The sequence below is a fragment of the Tupaia chinensis genome, unplaced genomic scaffold, assembly GCF_000334495.1.
Source record: "Tupaia chinensis unplaced genomic scaffold, TupChi_1.0 Scaffold000443_1, whole genome shotgun sequence".
NCBI classification, from domain to species: domain Eukaryota; kingdom Metazoa; phylum Chordata; class Mammalia; order Scandentia; family Tupaiidae; genus Tupaia; species Tupaia belangeri.
The window spans coordinates 1136822-1163747 of record NW_006159948.1 but is presented as its reverse complement, the minus strand read 5'-3'; the positions used below and the strand labels follow the sequence as shown (position 1 = coordinate 1163747).

General features: G+C 43.1%; 1 protein-coding gene across 2 annotated transcripts in view; it reads right to left on the bottom strand.

Annotated features, from left to right (window-relative positions):
• Window positions 1–26926, bottom strand: part of TIAM1 (TIAM Rac1 associated GEF 1) — a 358191-nt gene that overhangs the window by 145304 nt on the left and 185961 nt on the right. For both annotated transcript variants that reach the window (XM_006155262.3, XM_006155263.3), the window contains one exon: window positions 7793–7961. The gene's annotated coding sequence lies outside the window, so the exon portion shown is untranslated. The remainder of the gene's footprint in view (window positions 1–7792; window positions 7962–26926) is intronic.

Sequence of the window (26926 nt, the reverse complement as noted above, 5' to 3'; positions counted from 1 at the left end):
AGGAAGTCTGAAGCAACTAAAGTTAAGAAAAATAAGTTTCTAGGGACTGCTGAAATGCCCCTTAATTTGGAAGCTTTTCCTGAAAGGGTAGTGAGCACCATGAGGGCCCATGTGAGGTCAGTGGGGACTCTGCGTGAGAAATTAAAATTGCTCATTGCATACAGAAGACACAACCCCTCTTCCAGGGACAACCCCTGCCTGACAGGCAACCTCAAGGAAGTTGGTGAATCACTGCTTTTAATCCTTCCCATGTATGAATATAAGATTCCAGCTACCTCCATCATCTTAATTTCTCCCTTAACATGTATTTTTATGTCTTTGTTTCATTTAAAATTTTCCAGAAGGTACATGCATTCACTGGAGAGAGCTAGGAGGGTTAGGGAGAAAGTATTCCCCCATGGGAGATGGTCACAACACAATCCCTTCTCCTCTATTTCTCCCTCCTGTCAGGATTTTTGGTACTCATGCATAAGTGTCTAGCATGTTTCTCAAGCTGCAGGTCTGGGGCGTGAACTACGGTCACCATGGAGGGACCAACTGCCCCAACTGCCTTCTTTTTTTTGGGGGGGGGGGGTTTACTATAGGGTACGTGCACTCACCAGAAAGACAAAGAGAGACAGAGACAGAAAGCAAGAAATCACTCCCCAGGGGGGATGGCCATGCCGTGATCCTTTCTCCTCCACTGTCCTCTCGGGATCTTGGGCATGCACGCACACGCCCCTGGAGTGAGTTTAAGTCACCGGGTCCAGGATTCAAACCGCAGTCGACAACACGGAAATCCAGCGACATAGCCATTATACCAACTGCTGGTCCCGGATCCAATTATCTTAATTAACCAGCAGGCCATGGGCTTGCTCTATTTTTATTTCATGCAGAATCAGGTTTACATTTTACATGTGAGTGAGTCCAGTTGTTTCTATCGCTTGGAAGCAAGTTCTGGGCGGAAAGCGACTTTCGCTGATTTTGTAGTCCCTACAAAGACTAGAAATCGTCTACTCATGAGAAGGAGTTGATAGAAATTCATGCGTTTTTAGTAACAAAAGTAAAAGGTGAATGAGAGATACCTTACCAAAATCCTTCTCACACAGTCAGTAAAAGAGAAAATATTCAAGGCAAGGCAGACAGGCTGAAATGCAAAAAAATGAGGTAGAAAAATGGGGAAAGATGGGACCAGCAGTTAGCGTTATGGCTATGTCGCTAGACTCCCATGTAGTCGACCATGGTTCGCGTCCCGGAGCCGGTGGCTTAAACTCATGCTGATAGCGTGTGCATACGTGCCCAAGATCCTGAGAGGAGAATGGAGGAGAAGGGATTGCGGCGTGGCCATCCCCTCTGGGGGTGATTTCTCGCTTTATGTCTCTTTGTCTCTGTCTGTCTGGCGAGCGCACGCGCCCTATAGCAAAAACCTCTAAAAAAAGGGGAGGGAAAATGGCGTGAGGTCTTGAGCTGGGAAGCGTTGCCAGTTTTCAATGTACTGAAGTCTCAATTTCAGACGATGACTGACTTACTAGAATGTTAGTGACCCCAGTTAGCTCACACATTCCGGGATGAGCAGGGAGATGAGATTTTAGCATCAACACAACTTTCAGTATTTAAACCTCAAAGTGGGCTTCTCTGGCTTTTCCCTCCTTTCAGCGTTCTCAGTTCTGGCTTCCCTCTCCTGCCTCAGGGCCTTTGTCCACACACTTCTCTCTGCCGGGAACCCTCTTCCTTTCTGGCACTGGCCTAACTCACTCCACCAACTTCTTTCAGATCTTAAGTCAAATGTCACTTTGTCAAGGAGGCCACTCCCAGCTTCTCCATCTGAAGTGACAACATCACAGATGGTAGCCCTTCCATCCTCCTAGCTTTCTCCTTTGCATTTACCGCAATGATAACAAACAATATATTTCACGTACTTGTCTTTGCTCCTTTCTATCCTTTCCCACAAAAACCTACGCTTCAGGGGGGCTAAAACCTTGGCTTGGCCTGCTTCCTGCTGTATCCTTAGGACTGAGAGCACAGGCCAAAAGGCAAAAAGATGCTTAATAAACAATACGGAATGCATGAACGACAATCTACACCATAATCTGGGATGGGAAATCCCATTCTACTACCATAAAATAGAAAAGGACTTCAAAAGCCTTGTGGAGACATGGAATTAAACCACAAGTTTATTTTAGTGCAAAAAAAAAAAAAATTGAAATCCATGCATAGTCTTGTCTTTCTATGCATTTTCTATAAACTTTTTAACACCCCAGTGAGGCTAAGAATGCTACCACAGCTACACTAGACACAACAGACTCGATCTTAAGCACCCTAGTCTCTTCTCTCAGGGTGCCTATTAGAAACACTGCTTCCCCACGAGGTCACTGCTCTCTGGGTCCTTCTGCCTGCAGACCTGCAAGGCTCCCTCACTCTGGACCACTTGGTTTGAGATCACTGATCCCACGAACTGCACTGAAGGGTTTATTTGTGCTCCTCTGTGTTCCCTACCGCATGGTTACCTGGGAAAAGAACTGAGGGTCTGGTCCTCTCTCATTCCAGCTAATTCCTTATTTTTTTCAAGAATTATTTATTTTACATTATTTACTATTATTAATTCTTTTTAATTTGCTATAGGGTCCATGCACTCACCAAAGATACTCACCTCATACATACATACAGAGAGAGAGAGAGAGAGAGAGAGGGAAAGTGAGAAAGAAAGTCACCAGGTTTAGGACTTGAACTTCAGTTAGCCATATGAGAGTCCAGCACTTTAACCACCATGCCACCTACTGGCCCCCATTCTAGTTAATTCTTGCCATCTGCTCCTATTTTCTTCCTCCTTTGGAGCTACTACACAGAGGTGCAGGAATAGGGTTAAGAATTGAGAGGGTATTTTTCCCCATAGTCAAGGCAGTGAGTTCAGATCTGTTCAGATCTAAGATGATCCAAGAAAAATGGAGGCCAAGGATCCACAATGCCATGATGGGTGGGGATGTCATCTGAAAATGTATGGGTCAGAAGACTAAGAGATCCCAGACTCACTCAGGGAAAGGGGTCAAGGAGATCACTTTTCCGTTCTTGCCAACACCATGGTCTCTCTTCAACTGGTAAGTAAAGCTTTTCAGTGAGTAATTGTACTGAAAGTCTTTAAATCTCATCAAATTAAATATATACTTCAGAAGTTAGAAGGTATCTTAAGGAATTACATCGATACACATGAACAATTATTAGGCAGGGTGGTTCATATATACATCAGGTAATGGCAATATCTAAGGGATGGGCGTCTATGGATTTACTAGGCTACTAAGCCTTATGTGATGAAATGGTATGGAAGTATGCATACACATTGAAACCACGCCAAATCCTGGCTGGTATTGTATTATAATTACATAAGATGACCATTAGGTAAACTAGGTTATGGTTATATTGCCCATGAATGATTTCCTGTGAATCTACAATTATTTTGAAATGAAAAGTTGAAACAGATAATGCCTTAATAAACTGGAATATTCTAGTTAAATGGAATTTTAATTTAAGAAACAAGGATTCTGGAACTATGTGGTGGCATGACTGGGTCCACAGGAGAGGAGTCCTAGGTTTCATGCTGAGCACATTGGCACACAAGTATAGTGTGTGATACTAGCTGTCTGACACTGGGGTGGATCATGGTGTGGAGATCTAGTTGGCGTGCCCACCTCTCTCTCACGGAAAAAACAACCAAACTTAAAAAAGGTTTTAAAGTGTGAAATCTTCCCTCCAACATGTATTTGAATCTCTTTGGAATTTAGGCTGAAAAGCAACTGGAATGCTCTAATATAATTGCAATAAATTAGGTTTTTTTAAAAAAAGCTATTTGGGGGCATTGTGTAGCAAAACGCTATAATGAAATACAACACACACACACACACACACACACATATATAATCTGTGCTCCTATATGTTGTGTGCGTGTGTGTGTGTGTGTGTGCACATGCGCATGCACACCAGTGATCTCAATAAAGTAAGGTTAAAAAGAGAGGCAGTTGATTATCTGGAGATAAAGCTTTTTCTCTTAGTAAAGTAGTAAATAAAAATGAATTGCTAATATCTAGTGCCAGTAAGAGGTAATAAGCCACTAAGGCCCCTATCACACCCCCACTAATTATAACTAAAACTCTGGGTCAAAAAGTAAACAAAAGCAAACAGATTAAAGAAGAAAATCAAAACCTGAAAAAAGTCGTTCATATGCGGGTTAAGTTTCCTGTTTTGTCTGTTTAGTCTAACATCTCCCACCATGAGCAAGCACCCCGTGCAGCTATTGCACAGGTAGCAAGGGGGCAGACCTTATTGTTCCTCCCAGAGGAACCAACCATGGTCCCTGCAGGTCAGAGAGCAAGTGGGGATCTCAGAGAAAAGAAAAATGGAAAACAAAATCCCCCAAATACTATCTAGAAATCCACACAAGTCCCAGGCTCACCCCTCAGATGCTCATTCCTGGGACTGACCCAAAGCAAGACATGAAGGCCTTGAAAACAGAATCATGTTGTAAACCAAGCCCAACGTTCAGACTGACCCTTGAGTGGGGCATGAATAGCAGAAACCAAAGCAGCACATCAAAGGCTTTGAAAACTGGACTGACACTAGTGTCCCCACCCAGATAAGACAGAACTTACAATCTGAACCCAGTTGCATTGATTGCCTACAAAAATATCAACAAAGAAAATTCAACATTTTCCAGATGATTTTAACAAGACCTGGAGTCTCACAATATACTATTCAAAATGTCCATGATGCATTCCAAAGAACCAGAAAAATCTAATCAGTCATCAAGGATAAAGACTTTTTTTTTTTTTTTCCAAACCACAATCCCTTCTTCTCCATTCTTCTCTTGAGATTTGGGGCACGCATGCAAACACACATGCCCAGAGTGTTTTTCAAGTTGTTGGGTCCAGTTCTCAATCTACACAGTTGGCCATGTGGGATTCAGCTGCCTGAATGTCCACGCCACCTGCTGGCCCAAAATAATTATTGACGCCAAATTCAAGGGGCCTCAGATGTTAGAATTACCACACAAAGACCTTAAAGAAGCAATTGTAACTGTGCTCCCTGAGTAAAGGTAAACACTCTTGAAATGAATGAAAAACTTAACCAAATACAATATCCATGCAAGATCACTATGAACATCAATGATGTGTACAAGTAGAGAATTAGAACACATACAAAAAAGAAAGGTACACCATGTAAGATTCAAGATATAACATGTATGCTATGTTATTTCATCACTCCGATGTCATATTTCCTCAGTACTGCATGAGAAAACATTCTAATTAATAGAAAGCCACCCCATGGCAAAAATTCTGGGCAGAGAGAACAAAGGAAAATACACAATTACAGATTTTTCAGAGGGAAAGGCAAGGAAACAAGGGACTCTGGAAGTAACTGCATCACTGAGAACTAAGGATGTTGGACTAATACAGTAAGGTTTAGGGTGTCCAGTTTCCTAGATTAACCAGCGGTGTTCCTGGCAGGACAGCAGGATGCCCCACCCCACAATTAAAGAATAGGAGTGTTCCACATGATCACAGCCCAGTCTTGTGGGTCAGCGACCAAGGCTTGTCTTATTCTGGAATAACTGAGCAAAAGGATGTTTCAGCTACCAAGATTAAACATCTCTGGGGTAAACCTCTTCATATCTTCAAGAAATAAATTTTGTATTTGAGATGTACATTCAAGACACAGACTTTGAGCAAGTTCCACTTTTCTTAAAGAATATATTGAGTGAATATTTCAAACACATACATGATAAATTGGTGTAAGAATTTTATAAGCTATTTTAAAACCAGTTCTGTTCTGGATAGAGTGCTTAAGAGATCATTTTAATTTTCACAATTACCCTTTTTTTATTGCCTGAAGTTTCTGTACTAAACAGGTTATTCATTTTAAGAAAAAAAATGTTAATAGGTTTCAAGTTACCTAACTTTAAAAAAAACATAATTGAAGGGAGTGAGGATGTGGGCACTATGCTGACAACTACAACAAAACAGCACACCACCCAAACTCCAAACAGATGGCTCGGGAAATCACCTAAGATAGAGCAAATACTGTGTAGCCTGGATTTAACCCCTTTTCCTCTACATTCCAACGGCACTTGGACCCCCTCAAATAACCTGAATCTGTGGCAGGTTATTTGTACACTGATTTCCTTGTCTTGTTTTTACATCCTCCCTTCCCATTTTATTAAATTTTCTTGATGCCTTAACTCTCATCATTATTTGTAACTGAAATATACTGAAATTTTTAGTCCAGTTCTTTCAAGTGAGAATGCTCATTGCTGAGACTTCCTTGTAAAAAGGACATTTCAAATACATAAAGTAATAAATTACAGAGCCAGCACACAGGATAGTGGTTAAGGTGCTGAACTCCCATATGGCCAACAGCAGTTCGAATCCCAGACCTGGAGGCTTGAAATTCATGCCAGACATGTGTGCATCCTTGGCCAAAATTCCAAGAGGAGAACAGACAGAGAAGAAGGTATTTCATGTGGATATCCCCCAGGGGGCGTGACTTCTTGCTTTCTGTCTGTCTCTCCAGCAAGCACACATGCCCTATAGCAAAAGGCAGTACAGTGATTAAGGCACTAGACTTCTGCATGGCCGAGTATGGTTTGAGTCCCATACCCAGTGATTTGAAACTCACACCAGGCACCGGCATGTACCTAAAATCCCAAGAGGAGGATGAAAGAGAAGGGATTGTTGTGTGGCCATCCCCCCGGGGGGTGATTTCTCACTTTCTCTCTGGCAAGTTCATTCACCCTATAGCAAAAATCTTTCTTAAAAAAAAAAAATTCTCAAAATAAAGACAAAATTAGCAATAATAAACTCCATTGGTGAACCCTATTCAAAGTCAAAAGTTGACAGTGAAAATAAGTAAGGCTTCTTTGTCTTGGGAAGGATATTGTGAAATCCAACCATAAGGCATTTAATGATGTATATAAATTATAAGTATTAATAATATAATTTTTCACTCCCCTGAGGTATTTAAAACTTATTAAAATAAACATAATGATTACCCTTCTATGACTTGAAAACAGACCTCTGAAAACTGCAGGAGAAAGGATGAAATGTATTTATTTCAAAGTTAAATTTGAAGCGAAAATCACAAGACAACAGATTGCAAATTTAAAATTAGATTCTAGTGGGAGGTCTTGGTTTCAAGCCTGTTTTTTCCCTACTGGAGGCTGAGCTTGAAAGCAGGGAGGGAAAAAGAGCTAAGATTAAACTGAGACAAAGTTCTGAAAGTTTTCGCTAAATCGTTACAACCCTTGAAGAGGTCTGCCAAGTCACACAGGAATACCCCTAACATAAGCGACTGCACAAAAAAGTTCGGCCACAAATATAAGACAATCTTTGATTTAGAAGAGATTATTATTTTGACTGTGTTTATTTTTGCTTTCGAAAGCTTATCCAGTGCAGAAACAAAAACGTATCATTGTTTTGAAGTTAGATTTTGAAGCTAGGTTCGCTTTTTTTCAAACATAATCCAATCTAAAGATGGTGAAGCTCAGGGTTAGATTTAAAAGATCCTGAGGGTAATTCACAGGGAGAGAACAGATTTCATAGGTACCTGTGCTGTCTTTTTCGTTTTGTTTGTCTTAACGCTAATGCTTTTGAATTGTTAGATGGGTGTAACCTTAATCCAAAGAAGCGATTCCAAATTCTTTTTCTCACGCGCTACATATAACACAGACATTCTCACTGTAGGAAAACATACTCATCCCACCACCTCTGCAGCATTTCCATTGATTCCTGCAGACACATACAGGGTCACTCTCATGTACACAACCCACCTTAAAAGGCAGCAGCGTTCCCCAGCCCAATTTGCCCCAAGAGCACTGTGGCATTTAGATATTGAGGTTGAAAATGATGTCAGCAGCTGGGGCTGGGGAGTGTGTCAACATCTGCCCCCTGGGGTATCCATCAGGGTCTCATCTGAGTCGGTGAGAATGAGCCAAAATCCTGGAAACAGGAGAGTAGGAGAGGACAGAAAACAAAAAAGACACCATCAGCCGGAAGAAAGGAAACAAGCATTTTCTGTTGTCAAGCCCATTTTATCAATTCTCTGACATCAATTTTGTTTAAAATAGACTCCTGAATTCAACAATGCAATATTTAGCTACAGGTATAAAATGATAGGCTTACTCAGGTAAATAAATAAATATAAGCATGTTTATATTTATGGTAATAAATAGTCATGCAAACTAAGTTATTTTGTCCTTTTACTTTATCTTTGTAGATCAAAGTATAGGATAACAGAAACAGGTTATGATGGAATGATGTCCATGGTCCCCTCTTAATCTCCAAAGAGTCTACACAGAGAAATGAAAAGAAATGAAGGAGTCTCAGTCATTCTCAAAGTAGAGCTATAATTATAATGGAAGTCAAAGAAAACGCTATAAGACAGTAAAAAGAAGACCAAATTAAATATCTAGACCTTCTCATGTAAACATGCTCTTTTTGGGCGGCAAACGTAGGGCCAGCAGGTGGCACAGTGATGGAAGCACTAGACTCCCACATGGCCAACCGTGGTTCAATCTCCAGACCTGGCAGCTTGAATACTATGCTGGGTGTGTGTGCATGCATGTCGAAAATCCCAAGAGGAGAATGGAGGAGAAGGGACTGTGATGCAGCCATCCCCCTCAAAAGGGGGGGAGTGATTTCTCACTTGCCCTCTTTCTCCAGTGAGCACATGCACCCGATGGCAAGAACCTACTAGCCCTGTTACAGAGCACAGGGAGTAGGGTGCCAGTGCTCAATACTGGAGCCATGAGAGAAAGGCCAGCATCTGGATTCCAGGTTGACTGAAACATGGCAGCCTTGCAGAGGGCCCAGGTTTCAGTCTGGGGGGGCTGGAAATCTTGTAGGAAGCATCGTGGTGTAAATGGTGAGACTGTGTTAGGGTGCCTGCCTCTGCGTTTGTGTGTGTGCATCTCTTTCTCATGAAATAAATAAACAGTGCATTTTTTTAAATAGATACCAGACATTAAATTCGGAGAAAACTTATGAAGAATATGCACAAGCAAGAATTTAGGTAAAATGTCCAAAATGTTATTTAACAAGGAAAATAAACTGACAAGAATGGCTCCAGGACCAAGCGGGGTCTCCTTTTCCGTTTTTTCCAGCTAGTCCTTTGAGGTGAGATTGTAAACACCAAAGGGAGCAGAACCCTGATGGGTTCTTCGAGTGCTTTTTTCTTGTTATTCCCTACTGGACAGCCTCACGTGTAGCTTGCTGCTGTCGCCCATTGCTGGTGGTTTTGGCAAGGTGGGAACTTGGGATGCCAAACACTTGGAGAAGAACATGGAGGAAATTCCCTATTTTATGGAAAGAAGTCACAGAGGCAGTAAATAAATTAATATATACATCCATACAGAACACGCAAAGTTACAGTCCTCACTTAGCTTGGCGAATGTGCTATTTAACTGTGAAGTCAGTGACTCATGCTTGCAAAGAAAGGAGCACGAGTTCTCAGCAATACCCCATGATTACCCCACAGTACATGGCCTTTCCATAATTCCCCCACTGCTATCCTGTTCATTCCTTTTTCTTAGGCCTCCTCCTTTAACCACTCTCTGCAAATTTCCAAATTTTCAAAGCAGCTCCTGAATTGCTTAGAAACTGGCAGAAATTAATAAGCAACAGCCCATTTATATTGAAATGGACTCATTACGGTGCCAGCTGCCAATAATTTGCAAGGCTGGATGCTTGCTGGCAAAGGGGCCTGCAGGCGGCTGTCCTTCCACCTGCACAACGGAGGCTGATAATGCATTTTTTATACTTAACAAAAAGATACATATTCTATCTCCCAGAACTGAAATCTTTCTTTATCTATTTCTTCCAGTTTCTGCGCAGAAAAACTACAGGGGAAGGTGAAAGATGGATGGCACTCTTCATAAAATACAAAGGAAAACAAAACCGAGTCAATTTGGTAGGGTTTTATTCCCCCGAGTTTTGGTGGGGGGGAGGTGGAATCTACCTGTGACTCTGGTGGTGAAACTGATCTACAATTTGGGCTAGTGAATGCCGCATTTGTCCCTCTGCTAGCAGCTGCTAAAAGAAGGTCACAATGTGCCAACCAGCATTCCTCCCGCTCCCTGTAGGCTAACACCTCCTGAATATATCATGGCAACTCAAGAACTGCCAGTACTCCGGGCTTTCTTTAAGGGCTGAGAAGACTGATTTCATTAGGAGGCAGCTATGAACCAAGCTCAAGACTGGGAGTTCAAGCTTGGAGTGTGCATCTGCTCAAATCTACACTTTGCAAGTCAAACCTATATTGCAGGGCGATTTGGTGCAAATTCTACACATCAGTCTTCTCTTCTACGAATGGAGACACTATTGGGTTGTTAGAAGCATTACATGAGGGGCCAGCAGACGGTGTAGTGGTTAAGGCCCTGGACTCCCAAATGGTCGACTGCAGCTGAAGTCTTGGACCTGGCAGCTTGAAACTCACACTGGACGCATGTGCATGTGTGCCCAAAATCCTAAGAGGAGAATGGAGGAAAAGGGATTGCAGTGTGGCCATCACCCCCACCCCGGGGGATGGTATCTCACTGGGGGGTGATTTCTCACTCTATTTCTGTCTCTTCAGCGAAAATGCCCACCCTACAGCAAAAATCTCTCTCAAAAAAAAAAAAAAAACTAAAACAAAAGGTATTGCATGAGATGATGTATGTTGCAGTTTGCTTCATGCCTACTCCCAGATCAGTTCTCAACGAGCACCAGCTTTTATTCCCACTACCATTGAACATGTGCTAATGACAAGGAGTGTGCTATGGGGTGGGAGCCTCCTTAGCAACATGATATCTAATCCACTGAAACTACAGCCATATCATAAACTGGGTGAAATCAGTCGTTTCAACTTGTGAAACAGTTTGGGGAATTAATTAATCCAGCTGGAGACAGGATCTATACAACTTGCCACAGCTCATGCGCACACACACAAGCCATGCTGCTGCAATCCAGCATCTGCCTGTTCACACTCTATAGACGATCCCCAGTGAAGCGGATGCTGAAGGGACCAAGTCGTTCTGTCTCTGACTCATCTTCAACTCATACAGTTTCTGTGTCAGGTGTCAGATACCCAATCGCACAGGGAAGTATGTGTAGCAAAGGCGGGGAAGGAATCACCAAAACTAAACTCAGCTTTCAAATACCTGCAAAAATAGACAGGACTGAGAAGTCCCACTGCTCCAATCCTGCAGTATGCCTCAAGATGAAAATATGACAAGTGTCAGAAATCCTGTGTCTATGGCATTTAATCCATGGCTTTTCCTAAAAAGTTTGCTAGAAAGGAACTTTATTTTTTACCTTCATAAAACATTCCTAGGCTGGCCCTACAGCCTAGTGGTTAAGAGAGGCAGACCCTCCATGGCCAACCTACATTCAAATCCCACCATCAGTGGCATGAAAAACATGCCAGGTGTGCACGTGTGCAAGTGTCCCAAATTCTAGCAGGACGGAGAAATGGAAAAGAGACTAAGGCATGACCATGCATGCATTCATCCTCTGTCAATTAAAAAAAAATTTCCTAAGGGGTATTCTGTCATTTTGAAGTCTTTGCAACGTCCAGGACTCAGAGCATACTGAGAAAAGGGTATTATGCTGCCATGAAAATGCCCATGTTCAGTTACCAGGCTCTTATGTGACCTCAGGCTGGCAAATCACTCATTCTGAAGCCACCTGAGAAAATGACGATGTAATAATATCTGCCTTAGTCACACCTACCCGAACAATTATCGTAAGAAAGAAATTATAAATTGAATATGAAACATTAGAAACTATAAAATGCTACATAAGTATAAGAAATATTCAAAAAGTACCATGGAAAATGTCTATTATTAAAAAATTATATATAAATTTTAAAACATTTTGCATGGGGGGGGATAGAGAGAGAAGGAGAAGGAGAAAGCACTCCAATGGGGGTATAATCACACAACAATCCCTTATCTATTTCTCCATCTTGTCAGGACTTCAGCATGCACACACCTGTACCCAAGTGTTTTCTGAGCCGCTGAGGCTGAGACTCAAACCAGACAGTTGGCTATGTGGCATCTGGCTCCCCTAACTTGAAGGCCACAGGGTCAACTCTCCATGAATTTTTTGAAGTCCCCCTGGAAGTTAATTCTTATTGTATCATGGTTTGGTGCCCCCAAATGTCCTGTAATTAATTAATTAATATGAACCAAGAAGCTTACTTATATCTTGAATTTGTAGAGAGAGGGGGCAGAGGTCTTGAATCAAAACCATGAAGGTTTATTTTATATGTAATAAGCACCAAAAGGATTTAGTTTTTCTTATTCTTATTTAGATACCAAATCAGAACTGACTGGGCAGATGGAAGGATTGGGGGGGGGGGGCACTGGAAATTTTTAAACAGTTCAGAAATGACAGTTAAAGAAAATTCAACAGTCATTTTTATTATGTTTTAACTATTACTTTATTTCAGAAAGGACACAGGAATGACTTCCAAGGATACGTAATTTAAAATAGAAGAAAATACTGTTGAAAAAAAAAAGACAAGAAACATCAAGGTCAAGACAAAGAGAAGCAGGGACTATCAGTAAGCACACAGGCCCTTCAGAGCTGAACACCTCACTCAGTTTGACAGCCAACATTGTAACAGCCAACTCAGATAGGGAGAACACAGCAGCTCTAAGGTTACGCTGTCCAGATCACTCGCTCAGAGGAAGGACTAATGTTCTAGGCACAAAGATCAGACAGGACTTTCCACTCATGGTCCTCTGAGGCCACTGCGACAGGACAAGCAACTTCCTGGACCTCATTTTCCCATGTGTGCACACTGACAGATTTCATGAGGATGTTTCTTTTCTCAACAACTGATTAAGAAAATCACGAATCAGCAACAGCAGTTCTAAAGAGACACGATGCTTCTGAAGTGGGTGGGCTGCACACTTCCAGGAAATTCTCCCCGCATACTGTGCCCTCAATGGAGTGCTGGATCGTGGTTGAGGGTGAAGTGCTTGAGCTGGGGCTTTCTGCTCCACCTGGCTGTAGCTCGTCCTGCTGCCAGACGGCCACACGCTATCTGCCGCAGAGGGAGAGTTCCACCAAGGGCGACTGGCTTTTGTGAATGCTAAGACTGCAAGAAGGACCCATGAGCAAACAAGAGGTGTCCCGTCTTCCTTAAGTGAATACCACGACCATTGAGGGACTTGAGGCAGAGCCAAGACTTTCAGGGAAACATCAGTCCTTCAGCACAGATAGATAAGTTATGATCGAGGCTCCAAACTCCTACCCCGTAAAGCATGATAAAATGGTTTTAGGCCAACCAGTTCCTTACTTTCTTTTTAACAAGGTTTATTTATTGATTCCTTTCATGAATAAGAGAACTAGTGAGAGACAGAGACAGACAGCACCCCGAACATAGTCTTGATGCCACAATCCACCCGCGGCCCCACCCAGTCCCAGATCACAGGCACGTGTGAGCTAAGCACACTCAGGGAGGTCTCCACACTCAAACCTGGAACCTTTCCAGATGGGTCAATCTCACTGAGTGTTGCATTTTACCACTATGCCACTAACCAACCCACTTCCCCTCCCAGTCAATTTTTAAGGCAGGTATAAAAAAAAAAAAAACAAATTATCCTATTTATACCCTACCCTAGATTTCAGGGAGGTCTCCACACTCAAACCTGGAACCTTTCCAGATGGGTCAATCTCACTGAGTGTTGCATTTTACCACTATGCCACTAACCAACCCACTTCCCCTCCCAGTCAATTTTTAAGGCAGGTATAAAAAAAAACAAATTCCCCTATTTACAGACTGCCCTAGATTTAAGGAATGTTACTTCCTAATGTATCCAAATTATCCCAAGGCAACTAAGCAAGGAAACATGTTCATAGAATATTTTTAAGCCGGCTATAAGTCGGGAACTATCTACTAAAATAATAACTTTAATTTTAGAGCCCTGAATCGTTGGCAATAGTTAACCAGCAAGTTCAGCTGGGACCGACATTACCATATTTCTTAGGAGTGAAGTTAGTGCATTTCAAAATGAAGGAATATGTTCTACCCCAACTTGGGAGAGCTACCATTTATGGAAAGCTTACTATCTGGCTGGCACTGCGTTAATGGCTGCAGGCCAAAATACTCTTCTAAGTTTCCCTAAGTTCTTGGTGTTTATCATCCTTGCACTACACTTCAACGCCTCCAACTAGTGGCTGCCAATGCGCTACAACTCCAACGCTGCATCACCTACTGGCGTCATCTGAGGGAGTCCCAAAGGCTGTGTTGCATAGCCAGCCGCCAAGGCTCCCAAATGCTTACACTCTGATCCTAGGACTGGCTCAAACGAGGCCCCAGCTTGCTCACATGGCTTTAGTAAATTTTTCCGGACACGCTATGAGAATAACATAATTTCTCAACATGCTAAGTAGCATCACTGCCATTTCTTAAAGTTACGAAGCTATTGAATACCTAGGAATTCCATCCAACATCTCAATAGTGACCATGTGATGCCCAAGCAGAGCTTTAAGCTCCTGGCTCCTAAATCGTCAAGTTTGAGTCACATGGAAAAAGTACACCCATGTCATTGTAAAAGAAAGTAGAACATTTGATCCCCAAAGAAAATGGAAATGGAGCCGGATGTAATTAACTTCTAATGCTGAAATCTGTCCTTTACTATTTCATCATGTTATGGCTTAACTCACAGGGAGTTCCCAGGGAGAGAACTAGGTTATCTGAGAGTCTATAAGAAGAAAGTGTAAGAAGATGGGATTTTGTCAAAAGCACTACCATACTGCCTGTGAAACCTAAGAGAATATATAATCCCTAAACTGCACACCAGAATAATTTTCTGAAGACCATTATCAACATCTTAGTTTAGAAAAGATTTCAAAATGAAATCACTTTTCTCAGCAACTAGTTTTCCAAAATTGAGCCACCCAGGTCTCTTCCCTTAGGAAGATCTGCCTCCCATTCCCATGTAAACTGTCGAGGCCTCGTCAGGTGCAGGGAAAGAAAGGCACACGTCTTCCAGGGCACAGGACAGAGGATGTGGTATGTTAGGGGACACTGAAAATCCAGAAAGAGAATTTGGTTCTAATTCACTCTGTGGTTTTCTAAACCTAAAGTTCAGCCTTGGGCCAGCCTGGAGACAGGAGAGTCTCCACTCTAAAGGACAGGGCCCCGAGTGAGCCATTCGGGGAAAGGATCCTACAGGAAAGGATGCTCTGACTCAACAGCTGCTGCCTCCTCCAAGACCTTCTCCAAACCACCCAAGTGACCCAAATGCATGACAGTGCACCTTATAATTGCTACCATGGCCTCTGATCCCTACCACCTGGCCTCCTTCTTCTTTTCTTACTGCACAGTCAAGTGAGAGGTCCTTCAGCCTAAAGCGCTGTCAAGATGTGAGCAGGTTCTCTTCCTTCATCAGGGAGCACAACAGGACGCGCTCATCATCCACGACTTCACTCTCTAAACCACCTGACCTGCCACAGTTCCCACAACCAGACCTGCCTTCCCACATCAAGTGCCAAGGCCACACAGAACCAGAGTTCCCTGGAGTGAGGTCAGACACCCAAGAGGCTAGTGTGGTAACTGCCTGTCATCAACCAAAGCTGGGGCTGCCTATGTCAGGGACAACAGAGAAAATGCAAGCCCCTCTGGAGAAGTCACTGGGATGGAGCACGACTAACTGCCTTTCTTGGTCCCTGACACTTTGAGCCTAAAGGGCTCACTGAGAATCACTCTTCTCATGCAGCTGCTACTTCCTCCTTGGCTCTATCCCTGTTGCTGTTGTACTTTTTCTTGGTCCCTGACACTTTGAGCCTAAAGGCATCACTGAGAATCACTCTTCTCATGCAGCTGCTACTTCCTCCTTGGCTCTATCCCTGATGCTGTTGTACTTGCGCTGGTGGGAAGGCGTGTGTGAGACAGCAGAATTCTTTTAAGAGAACATGGTTGGAAAGAGATTTCAGTAACCCAGATACTAAGAATACCTCTTTTAAGGCCATAGCACTAGAACTGAAGAAAAAGGAAGAGTATCTAGAAACATGAAGTATATACATCTGTGTGAGTACTTAAGCAATTCAGTAATTGCACAAGTATGATAGAAAACAGAGCTGCTCTATGTAAAAGGCGTGATTGTATGGGATCCTGTGTGATCCCACTGCTAAGGGTGGATTGCAACCACCACCCTCGATATGGATTTAAATAGCATTAGCTGATAGAAGGGATTTCAAAGACTAAGAGAAACAGTTCAATATGGCAGAGAACCTTGTACTTTGGTAGAATCAAATGATTTTTTTTAATTCAAAGAAATGCCTCCCAAAAGGGAGGTGGGATTCTTCACCCATAAATGGCCATTTTTTGAAAGAGAAGAGCTACGGCTTGACAGAGGTGTCAGAAGACAGAGTGACAAAAGAAAATGTTCAAAAGGCCTTGAGCCCAAGTTACTCCCCGGGTGCTTAGTCTAAAATGTTCCTTCACTCTCTGCTCATTTAAAAATGGAAAATTCTGGGCTTGCCCCATAGCCTAGCAGTAAAGAGAACCAGAATCCAAAGGCAGACACCTTGCAGTCTGAATACCAGCCTCAGCGGTGGAAAGACAGGCTGGGCATGTGGGCATGTGTGCCAAAATCCCCACAGGATGGAGAAATAAAGGGACTGCAGTGTGAAAAAACTCCATTGATGGGAGCCAGCAGTTAGTGTAATGGCTATGTTGCTGGACTCCCACGTAGTCGACCGCGGTTCGCATCCCGGACCCGGTGGCTTAGAACTCACGCCGGGCGCGTGTGCATGCATGCCCAAGGTCCCGAGAGGAGAATGGAGGAGAAGGGATTGCGGCGTGCCCATCCCCTCTGGGGGATGATTTCTTGCTTTCTGTCTCTATGTCTCTGTCTGTCTGGCAAGCGCACGCACCCTATAGTGAAAACCTCTCCAAAAAAAAAAAAAAAAAAAAGCTCCATTGAGGAATGTTTTTTTCCTTCTCCTTCTCTCCCTCTCTCTGGCAAGCAGACATGACCTCTGGCAAAATCTTTTAAAAAGTAAAATAAAATGAAACATACCTTTCAAAATGACCTCAATTTTGTATTTGCAAATCATATCAAGCTGTTTGGCTGTTAGACAATTAAGACTACAAGCTCTAACAGGTAAAACCTAATTCCTTATTTCACTGAATCCAAGAAATAATATTTTCCACTTTTAACATTTCCAAAATTAAATGTATCTTACAATCACAATAGTATTATGTGGTTTAATTGGCACTGTGTTCTTTCCTTCTTAGTGCTACATAAAATAGTGGTGCATTTTACAAATAATAGCATCTTTTGTAATAGAGCACTTAGGGGTAGATTTCTTACAACACTATTTACAAAGGCCAAAATAGGGAATCAACTCAAGTGTCCACAGGCAGATGAATGGATAATGAAAATATGGTACATTTACACAATATAATAGTATTCTGCAAGAAGGCAGGGAGAAAGAGAGGAAAAGAGGAAGGGAGAGAGGTGAAAAGGAAGAGAACGGGAAGGGAAGGGAAGGGGAGGGAAGGGAAGGATAGGGAAGGGAAGGGAAGGGAAGGAAAGGGAGGGGAAGGGAAGGGAAGGGAGCCATCACTTGCAGCAACATGGATGGGCCCTGAGATCATTAAATGAAATAAGGCAGCACAGAAAGACATAATCTCGCTCATTTGCAGAATCAAAAAAAAAAAATTATCTCATAGAAGAAGAGAGAAGAATGGCGGTTACCAGAAGCTAGGGAAGGTAAAGGGTGGAGTGGACAGAGATGGACACAAAGTTACACATAGACAGGAGGAACATGGTGTGGTGTTCTACTGCACAGAAGGACTACAGTTAACTGTAATAAGTCATGTATTCCAAAACAGGTACAAGAAAGGATTTTGAATGCTTTCACCACAAAGAAATGATTAGTTTTGAGGTAAGGGATATACTAAATCTTGATCATTATGCATGTGTTGTATTGTATGCTTGTACAGAAACATTACATAATATCACATAAATATATATAATTATTGCATGTTGAGTTAAAGATAAAAAATTTAAATTTACTTCTAAATAGCTGCATTAATAACTATCTAAAACCTGCTTTTGAATTATATGGGTAAGCAGAGTATCTATAAGGATTTTACTGATTGTTGTCCACTAAGTTCAACTCAACCAACATTTCTTGGGCATCTGCTCTATACCTGGGTTGAGGAAATCAACCATTTCCTTACCATGTCTACAACCTGGGAATCCATTTGACACTTTCCCACTTTGAGACAGTGCTGTAATGACTAGTCAGGCAATATTAGTAGTAAGGGGGAGCAGCAGGTGACATGATAATTAAGGCACTGGACTCCCACATGGCCAACTACACTTTGAGTTCTGGACCTGGCAGCTTGCTTTCTCACTTACACTCTCTCTCTCTCTCATATCTCTCTGGTAAGCATGTGTGCCCTATAGCAAATTAAATAATAACAGTGATAAATAAAATAAAAATAATTAATTAATTAATGAAAAAATTTGTGGTTGGAAGAAACAGACTGATTCTTCCAGGAAAAAATGTTAGTTGAACTGATCCTGAAATGTTGAAAGGATTTGGCTTAGCTTATAAGAATGGGAACAAATGAACAAGAATAATTAGGAATTTGCACAAAATAAAGAAGGGTGGGACCAGCAGTTGGCATAATATCTACATCGCTGGACTCCCATGTAGTCAACCACGGTTCGAGTCTGGGACCTGGTGGCTTAAACTCATGCCGGTGCGTGTGCGTGCGTGCCCAAGATCCCGAGAGGAGAATGGAGAAGAAGGGATTGTGGCGTGGCCATCCCCCCGGGAGCTGATTTCTCGCTTTCTGTCTCTCTGTCTCTCTCACACGTGCCCTATAGCAAAAATCCTTCCCCCTCCCCCCCAAAAAGAAGGGAAAAAATTTGCAGGAAAAAAGAAAGAGAGAGTCTGAGGAGTGGACATACCATCAGTCCAAGAGAGACAAGTGCATGGAAAAGAGCTGGAGTGATGAAGATAGAAGGGCAGGCTGGGGCGATGGACGCTACACAAAGGAACTGGGTGCCACCACGCATGATGGCAGCCAAGATGGGAATTTTATTATATGAGTTCTGTGACCAAACATGGTTCTCCCTCATGAGTAGCCTGGAAGAGGGGAGACTCGTTGGAAGCAGTCATGAGATGGACCAAATGAGACAGTGAGCACCATGGAGTAAAGAGAATGGCAGGCGGAAGCCCCAGGACTGAGAGGCCACACATACACTTGCGAGGAATGGAGGAGTGAGGAGGAGGTAGGGACTCCTCTGACCCTAGTTCAGTAACTGGAAAATGGAAGGAGACAGGAACATCTTCCACACTGATGTCTTACTGAGCACTCAACTCAAAAAAGCTTTATCTTCAAGAGGTGAGAATACATTTGCAATTATCTTGCTTTTCAAACTTGGAGTCCACTGCACGGATGGCCTAAGATGAAGGAACCAAAGATGGAGCTCATTACGACAGCAATATTTATTTAGTTAGGTTTTGTTTTTTCTTTTTTGTTTTTTGTTTTTGTTTTTTTGTTCGTTTTGTTTTGTTTTGTTTTGAAGTATCCGCCTGCCTTAGTTTGGGCTGCTATAACAAAATACCTTAGACAGGGTAATTTATAAACAAGAGAAGTTTATTGCTCAGTGCTCTGAATATGGAGAAACCCAAGATCATGGTGCCAGTAGACTCAGTGTCAGGCGAGGGCCTGTTCCTCACAGAGGACGGCTTCTATGTGCCTAGACATGGTGGAAGGGGCAAGCAGGCCCCCTCAGGCCTCTTTTATAAGGGCACTACTATCACTTATGAGGGCTCTGCCTCCATGACCTAATCACCTCCCAAAGTCTCCACGTCTTCCTACTATCACACTGCATATGAGGTTTCAACATATGAATGTGGAGGGATGCCAACACTCAGATCACAGACATCTCACGGAGCTAAACTTACGAAACAGTTCCACTGTATAGTTAAAAACAAAACAAAAAACGTCTAATAATCTGTCAGAGACCAGAAGTTTAAAACATCTCAGCCACACCTTTTATAGACTAAACGAATACCTGAAATAATAAATAGATTAGGGACCAGTGGATGATATAATGGTTACGTCGCTACACTCCCACATAGTTGACCACAGTTGGAGTCCTCAACCCAGTGGCTTAAAACTCACACCAGACCCATGTGTGTGCATGCCTAAAATCCAAAAAGAAGAATGGAGGAGAAGGGAGTACAGGTGGCCATCCTCTCTCCCCACAAGGGGTAGATTTCTCACTGTCTTTATGTCTCTCTCTGTCTCTCCAGTGAGCACATGCACCCTATAGCAAAAAATCTTTTGGGGCCGGCAGGTGGTGTGGTGGTTAAGGGCACTGGACTCCCACATGGCCAACTGCAGTTCAAGTCCTGAACCTAGCACCTAGCAGCTTGCTTGCTCTTGCTCTCTCTCTCTCTCTCTCTCTCTCTCTCTCACACACACACATACACACACACACAAATCATAATCAAATATAAATAAATAAAGTCAAATAAAATAACGCTTTAAAAAAAACTCTCTCAAAATAAATAAATAGATTGAACAGCATTGATAATTTAACATAAAAATCAAAATACAATGCCTCAGCTTCAGCTTAGCATCATGAAGTTAAAAAGTAAAGGCATCCAAGTACCACTTCAAACAAACGTAGCATTTAAGAACTATTACTTCACCTATCTATGCAGTCAGTGCTGCACAACACCAAGCAGGTCTCAGGTGATGCTCTGGTTATGTCAGTGACCAGCCAGAAAAGGCTAGTGGGGCATATGGCAATATGGACACAGAGAGGACAAGAGGCATGGGCTAACTGTGGGGTCAGAAGTGCCTCTGCCCAAACTTCCTGAGTATCCATTTTCTAGAACATGAAGAGGACGGTCTAGAAATTCCTATGCTCAAATCAAAACCCCCGAGCATCATGACAGTAACCACCATGAAATTTACTTTGCTGTGTATTCTTTTCCTGGTATCTAGGCGATTCAACTACGGCAAAAGGTCATTGAGCTGCCCCAGAAAGACAGGTGAAAGGACAAACAAACCTAACTTTAAAAGCTCGTGCAAAATCTTTTTGGCTGAGTAGCAATTGCATTCATCCTAGGCACATTACAAATTGGGAGAGAATAATAGGCACATGAAGTAGTTGCAAGATGGATTTTTAAAATAGAAGATAAAAAATCAAACAGTACACATGCCCCTCCCTGGAGTCATAAGGGGATAATCAGCCTCTTTCAACATAAAGGCAGTTCCTGGGGAATTATGGGAATGTTTCTGGATCAGTGATACATCAAAGTCTCCATGCAGAAAAACCGATACGTAAAATCACAAAGCAAATCTGTTTCTTGTATGACAACAACTAGTTTAAAAAGCTTGCCATTCCTTGCCAAGTAGTATCTATGGGACCACACACAAAGAAAGTGAAACAGGCCTGCCTTCTAAGAACCAAGGAGTCTACTCCTAGCCAGGGAACTAAAGTGTAAATGGCTTGATGGGCACCCACCTTCAATAAAACACTTCTAAACATGCCTTCCCCAAGCAGTCCATGTCTGTCATCACTTATTTATTTAATTCATGTATAAATTATATGCATGAAGTACTGTTCAAAATTACAACTTCTGTGTATGCTTACAATATATACAATATTCAAACCAAATAGAGCTACACAGAAATTTTAATGCAAAAGATAAAAATAAATATAAATTCTGAAATTTCCTTCCCATGCCCTCAGGAATTCATCTTGTACAGCCATCAGACATTGCAAACCACTGCCCTAGAAGATAGAAGATAAATCCAAGAAAAAATATGGGAAGGCAGCCTGGGGAAAAACGCAGTGGGTTTTGCAAGTTGCAACAGTTCTCAGGAGAAAACAGATTATGTACGCTAAAAGCTATCCTAAAATCTGTTCTAAATGTTTGTTTCTTTAGTCCATTTAAAAACAACCTGTTTCCCTATCTGCAGAGTCTAAATTTCACCTGTATTGCTACGTATTATGAAGTCATATCACAAGCGAAATCTCCCAGAATCTTCAGGAAGGTGAAGTTCAGGGGAGTTCAGAGGACAGGGACTGGAAACCTTGCGCTACTCAGAAACCATCTGCTGATACCACTAGCTCTTACTAGGGACCATTAAACTGAGCCATGATTTTTGCAATGAAGATAGTAATAAATATCTCATCACCAGTGAAACGCCGTATGTAGATAAAGAAAACAGAGGAAGGACTCATCCCACCCACCACAAGACAATACACTATCGAGACCAGCCAAGATGCAGTAACCATAACACACATCTCCAAACAAAACTACACTTTTCAGTGGGGGCAATTTCAGACATAGCCAGGAAAAATCATCAAGAACTTGCTGTAATATCATCTTAAAGGATAAAGGTTAATGATAACAAGCAACAACAACAACAAAAATGTTTTAATAATTTTTTTAGAGAGATTTTTGCCATAGGGCATATGTGCTCGCCAGAGAGACAGAAAGCGAGAAATCACTCCCCAGGTGTGGGATGGCCACACTGCAATCACACCTCCTCCATTCTCCTCTAGGGACTTTTGTGAACGTACACGCACACCCGGCATGAGTTTTAGGCCACTGGGTCCAGGACACCAACAGCAATCGACTATGTGGGAGTCCAGCAATGTAACCTTTACATTGGTTACCAATGCTGGTTCCAACATAGTTTTTTTTTAAAGAGGGATATTTTTGCTATAGGGTGTGCGCTCACCCGAAAGACAGAGAAAAAGAAAGCAAGAAATGCGCCCCCCCCGGGGGGGGGAAAGGGGCGCGAGGGAGAAGGAGGGAGAAGTGGCTACGCCGCAACCTCCTCTCCTCCCCTCCATCCTTCCCGTGGGATTTTGGGCATGCATGCCCACACACCCTACGAGAGTTTCAAGCCGGAATTTCCAAGTCCAGGATTGGAACCACGGCCAACTATGTAGGAATCCAGCACCTTTAACCTCTATGCCACCCGTTGGCCTCTAAAATAAATTTTAATTGGGAAGCCAGACATTGGTGCAGCAGTAAGCAACCCAGAGACTGACCCACGTGGGAAGGGGCACCTATAAAATTCCCTAAACACACCAGGCATGTGTGTGCATGATCTAGGGCTGGTTGAGGCCGAGGATGAATCATACTGCCAGGCCATGATGGAGGTGCCGTAGCTCTCTCTCCTGTTTATGAAAGAAAACAAATAACTTAAAAAAATATAGCAAAACATTGGTCCTTTTTTTTTTTTCTTGGAGAGGTTTTCGCTATAGGGCTCGTGTGCTCGCCAGACAGACAGAGAGAGACAGAGACAGAAAGTGAGAAATCACCCCCCAGGGGGGATGGTCACACCGCAATCCCTTCTCCATTCTCCTCTCGGGATCTTGGGCACACAGGCACACGCACCGGCGTGAGTTTTAAGCCACCGGGTCCGGGAGGCGAACTGCGGTCGACTACATGGGAATCCAGTGACATAGCCATTACACTAACTGCTGGTTCCCAACATTGGTCCTCACAGAGGGGGAACAAAGTTTTATCCTCAGGTAGACACCTCTCTCTTTGACCAGCTCCCAATCCAGAATCACCCTGCTGGCAGAGGGGCTCTCCTTAAACACTCACGTAGCTGGGGCCTCCTGTCAGCACCTGAGCCTGCCCATCTTCAGCCCCTCCAAAATTCACTTCCTTCCCTTGGATTCCGTGCCATTAGAAGCACAGAATACCCCTGCCCCAACTGTAGGTTCCGCCCGCAGTCTTCTCTCTATATAATACTTTTCTTTTTACAAACTTGCCTAGTTCGTTCAGATACTCATCTGTCTACATAACAATCTTCAGCAGAAATTCTTCTTTGTAACCTTCTGCTGGACACTTACATGGGGCAGGTGACAGTTCTTACTTGATATACCACTTACAGTCAAAATCTTCCATGCTTATGATTCTTCCCAGAAGGCAACATGATTTGCAAATGGGACACAGACTTTGGATTCAAACAGACCTGGCCTCAATTTACCATTTAATGAATTGTGACCTTAAACCAGTCACTTAATATCCCAATGGACCATTTTCTCCATCTGCAAAATAGAAAATCTGCCTGCAGATGTGTGCTGGAGATTAAGTGAGGCCGTGTCCACGAACACTCTGTTCTATGGAGTTTCATGAATGCTCATTTCTTTCTTTTTTCCTTCTCCTTTTCACTGTTCTCCCTTACCCCTCCCCAAAGTCCTTAAAGTAACTTCTATATCTGTCAGATCCCTTACATCCCTAGGTCTCCCTGATTTTTGTTAGGTTTGTCTCGTTTGTTTTACTGCCAGAGAGTGCATGGTCTTGCCAGAGAGGCAGAGAGACAGAGGAGAGAGCACATTCCCCGACAGGCTGTGGTCACACCGCAACCTCTTCTCCATCTCTCCATCCTGTTGGGATTATGCACACCCGTGCACATGTACAGCATGTTTAAACCTCCAGGGCCAGAATTTGAACCATGGCCAGCCATGTGGGGTCTGGCTCCTCCCTTAATACCAGGCCACGGGGCTGGTTCCAAGTACCCTTGTTTTTAATCCTCATGGCGGCCCACTTTTTCTAATCCACACAATGCATGCATCACTTTAAAACCAAACTGTAGCATGTTTAAAAGGTACTTACTGTCCTTCAAGAATGCTACCACTCTGATCCCTGTTCTGCTCAGTGAGGTACAAACATTCCCAACACACACAGCAGAGAACCATAGTAGTAAAGAAACATCTGCCTGAAGAGTCCACTGTACTCCAAAATTTGCTCTGGAGGTTAGCAAGAGCCAGAGAGGTGGGGCAGATTGATACAGGGTAAGATCATGGACGTGCATGACCTTCTAAGATAAAATAGCCACCTTCTCCCCAAAGTAAAATGACACAGGAGTACCTACAAGTTTGCTCTCTTTTTATACTGGGGTGTTTAATTGAAAAATTTTACAAAGCTAATCTCCTAAGATTTTTTTTTTTTTTAAATCACTTTCCTCCTCTGCATCCCCACAGTTAGTGATTATTCGAAAATTTGTTTTAGTCCTTCTCTGGTAGGCTCACAAGTTGTATGAGGAAAAGGAGAAGTTCAATATTTTTTGTCACAGTGTATGATGGCAACCCCCTCCCCATGTTAGGGATTGTTAAGGCGCATGCACTTGCCAGAGAGAGGGAGGAGAAATGAGAAAGCATCTCCCCAGAGGGGGTGGCCACGCCACAATCCCTCTCTTTCCAGAGAACAAGAACCTGGACAGACATATTTAAAAGAACTGGCTCATGGGATTTGGGGGTCAGGAAAGTTTGAAATCTGCAGGGTAGCTGGCAAGCTGGAACCCCAGGGAAGAGTTGACATTTAGTCTTGAATCCAGATGGATCTAGAGGCAGAATTTCTTCCATCTTCGGGGTTCCTCATTCTTTTGTCTTAAGATCTCTGACAGGTAAAATGAGACCCACCCACATTTGAAGGACAATCTACTGACATAAATATTAATAACACCTAAAAATACCCCACGGCAACATCTAGCCTGAAATTTGATGAAACAACCAAGCACCACAGCCTGGCCGAGTTGTCTGGTAAGACAATCACTCTGTCTCCAGCGCTCTTCTTCTTCAGGACCTAGTAATGCCACGGAATGACCCAAGGGGAGAAAAGCAATAAAGTGTATGTCTCCGCAGTTCGCTCACAGTGGAATATCCAGCAGGTGCTCTTCCCTGCCAGCATGCTAGTCCACTTGACCTGCGTTCCCAAATGAGCCCAGGGCAGGGTGTTCCAAGAAGCCACAGACTCCAGGGCATGAGGAGGCCACTGAGTACAAGGCATGGCTTCCATGCTGTCCTCTCCCCTGTGTGTTTATTTAGTTATAATCTGCCATAGGGTGCATGCACTTGCCAGAGAGGAGGGGGGGAGAGAGAAAGGGGAAATGAGAAAGCATTACCCCCACCCCCAGGGAGGATGGCCATGCCACAATCCCTTCTCCATTCTCCTCTCAGGATTTTTGGCACATATACATGCACATTTGGTGTGTTTTTTCAAGCCACTGTGTTGGGACTTAAGCTACATAGATGGCCATGGGGGATCCAGCTGCCTAAGACACCAATGACTGGCTGGCCCCTGCCATGTTTTTCTAGATGACAGCATCCATATATGTCTCTTGGTAGCTAGTATCATCAAGAACTGTGGCTCTCTTTCACTTCAACATAGAAGACAGCATCAGATGTATTTGCAGATTAAAAACCACAAACATAGACAATGTAGGAGTATACTGCAACTCTTTGGTTCTCAAAGCAAGTCCAAGCCTTTAACCCCCTTCCTCACCCCACACACACATACATTAATGGAGGTTGGGTACATAAGCTTCCCTGTGTGCAATATGTCTGCCACAAACTGTGGATATGAAACCACCAGTTCTCCCACCTCTGAGTCAAGACTTGAAGCACAAAGCCGAGTGAGGTGCACAGTGGGGAGCTGTGGGGGGGGGGGAGATCCCAGCAAGTCCTCAATTCCAAAGCAGCTGAGCTTGAAGTTCAGCTTAAAAGCCCAGCAATGGAGAAGGGGGTCGGAACAATTGTTCAACACCCTCCTACACCCTTCTCATGACTAATACATCACGCTGGGAAAGCATTCCTCCCAGACACTTAGAACTGACAAGTCCACATTTAAACCAAACCAATCCTGAGACATCTTGGGAGTCATTCACAGCCTCTCCGAGCCCTAAGTATACCCCTTTCTCAAAATATCCACCGAGAATGGAAACAAGCAGAGTGTTTGGCTTCAGAGTCCTTTCTATTTCTGCTTTTCCATGGGACAGAGAGCTTGAATTTTCAAGAGCCAGAGTCAAAGCACAAACAGAGTGGGTATGCAACTGGTATCCCTCTTATTAAAAGAAAGCATTTTGCTTTTGTTTTCCATTGCAAACGGGCACATGCACTGGC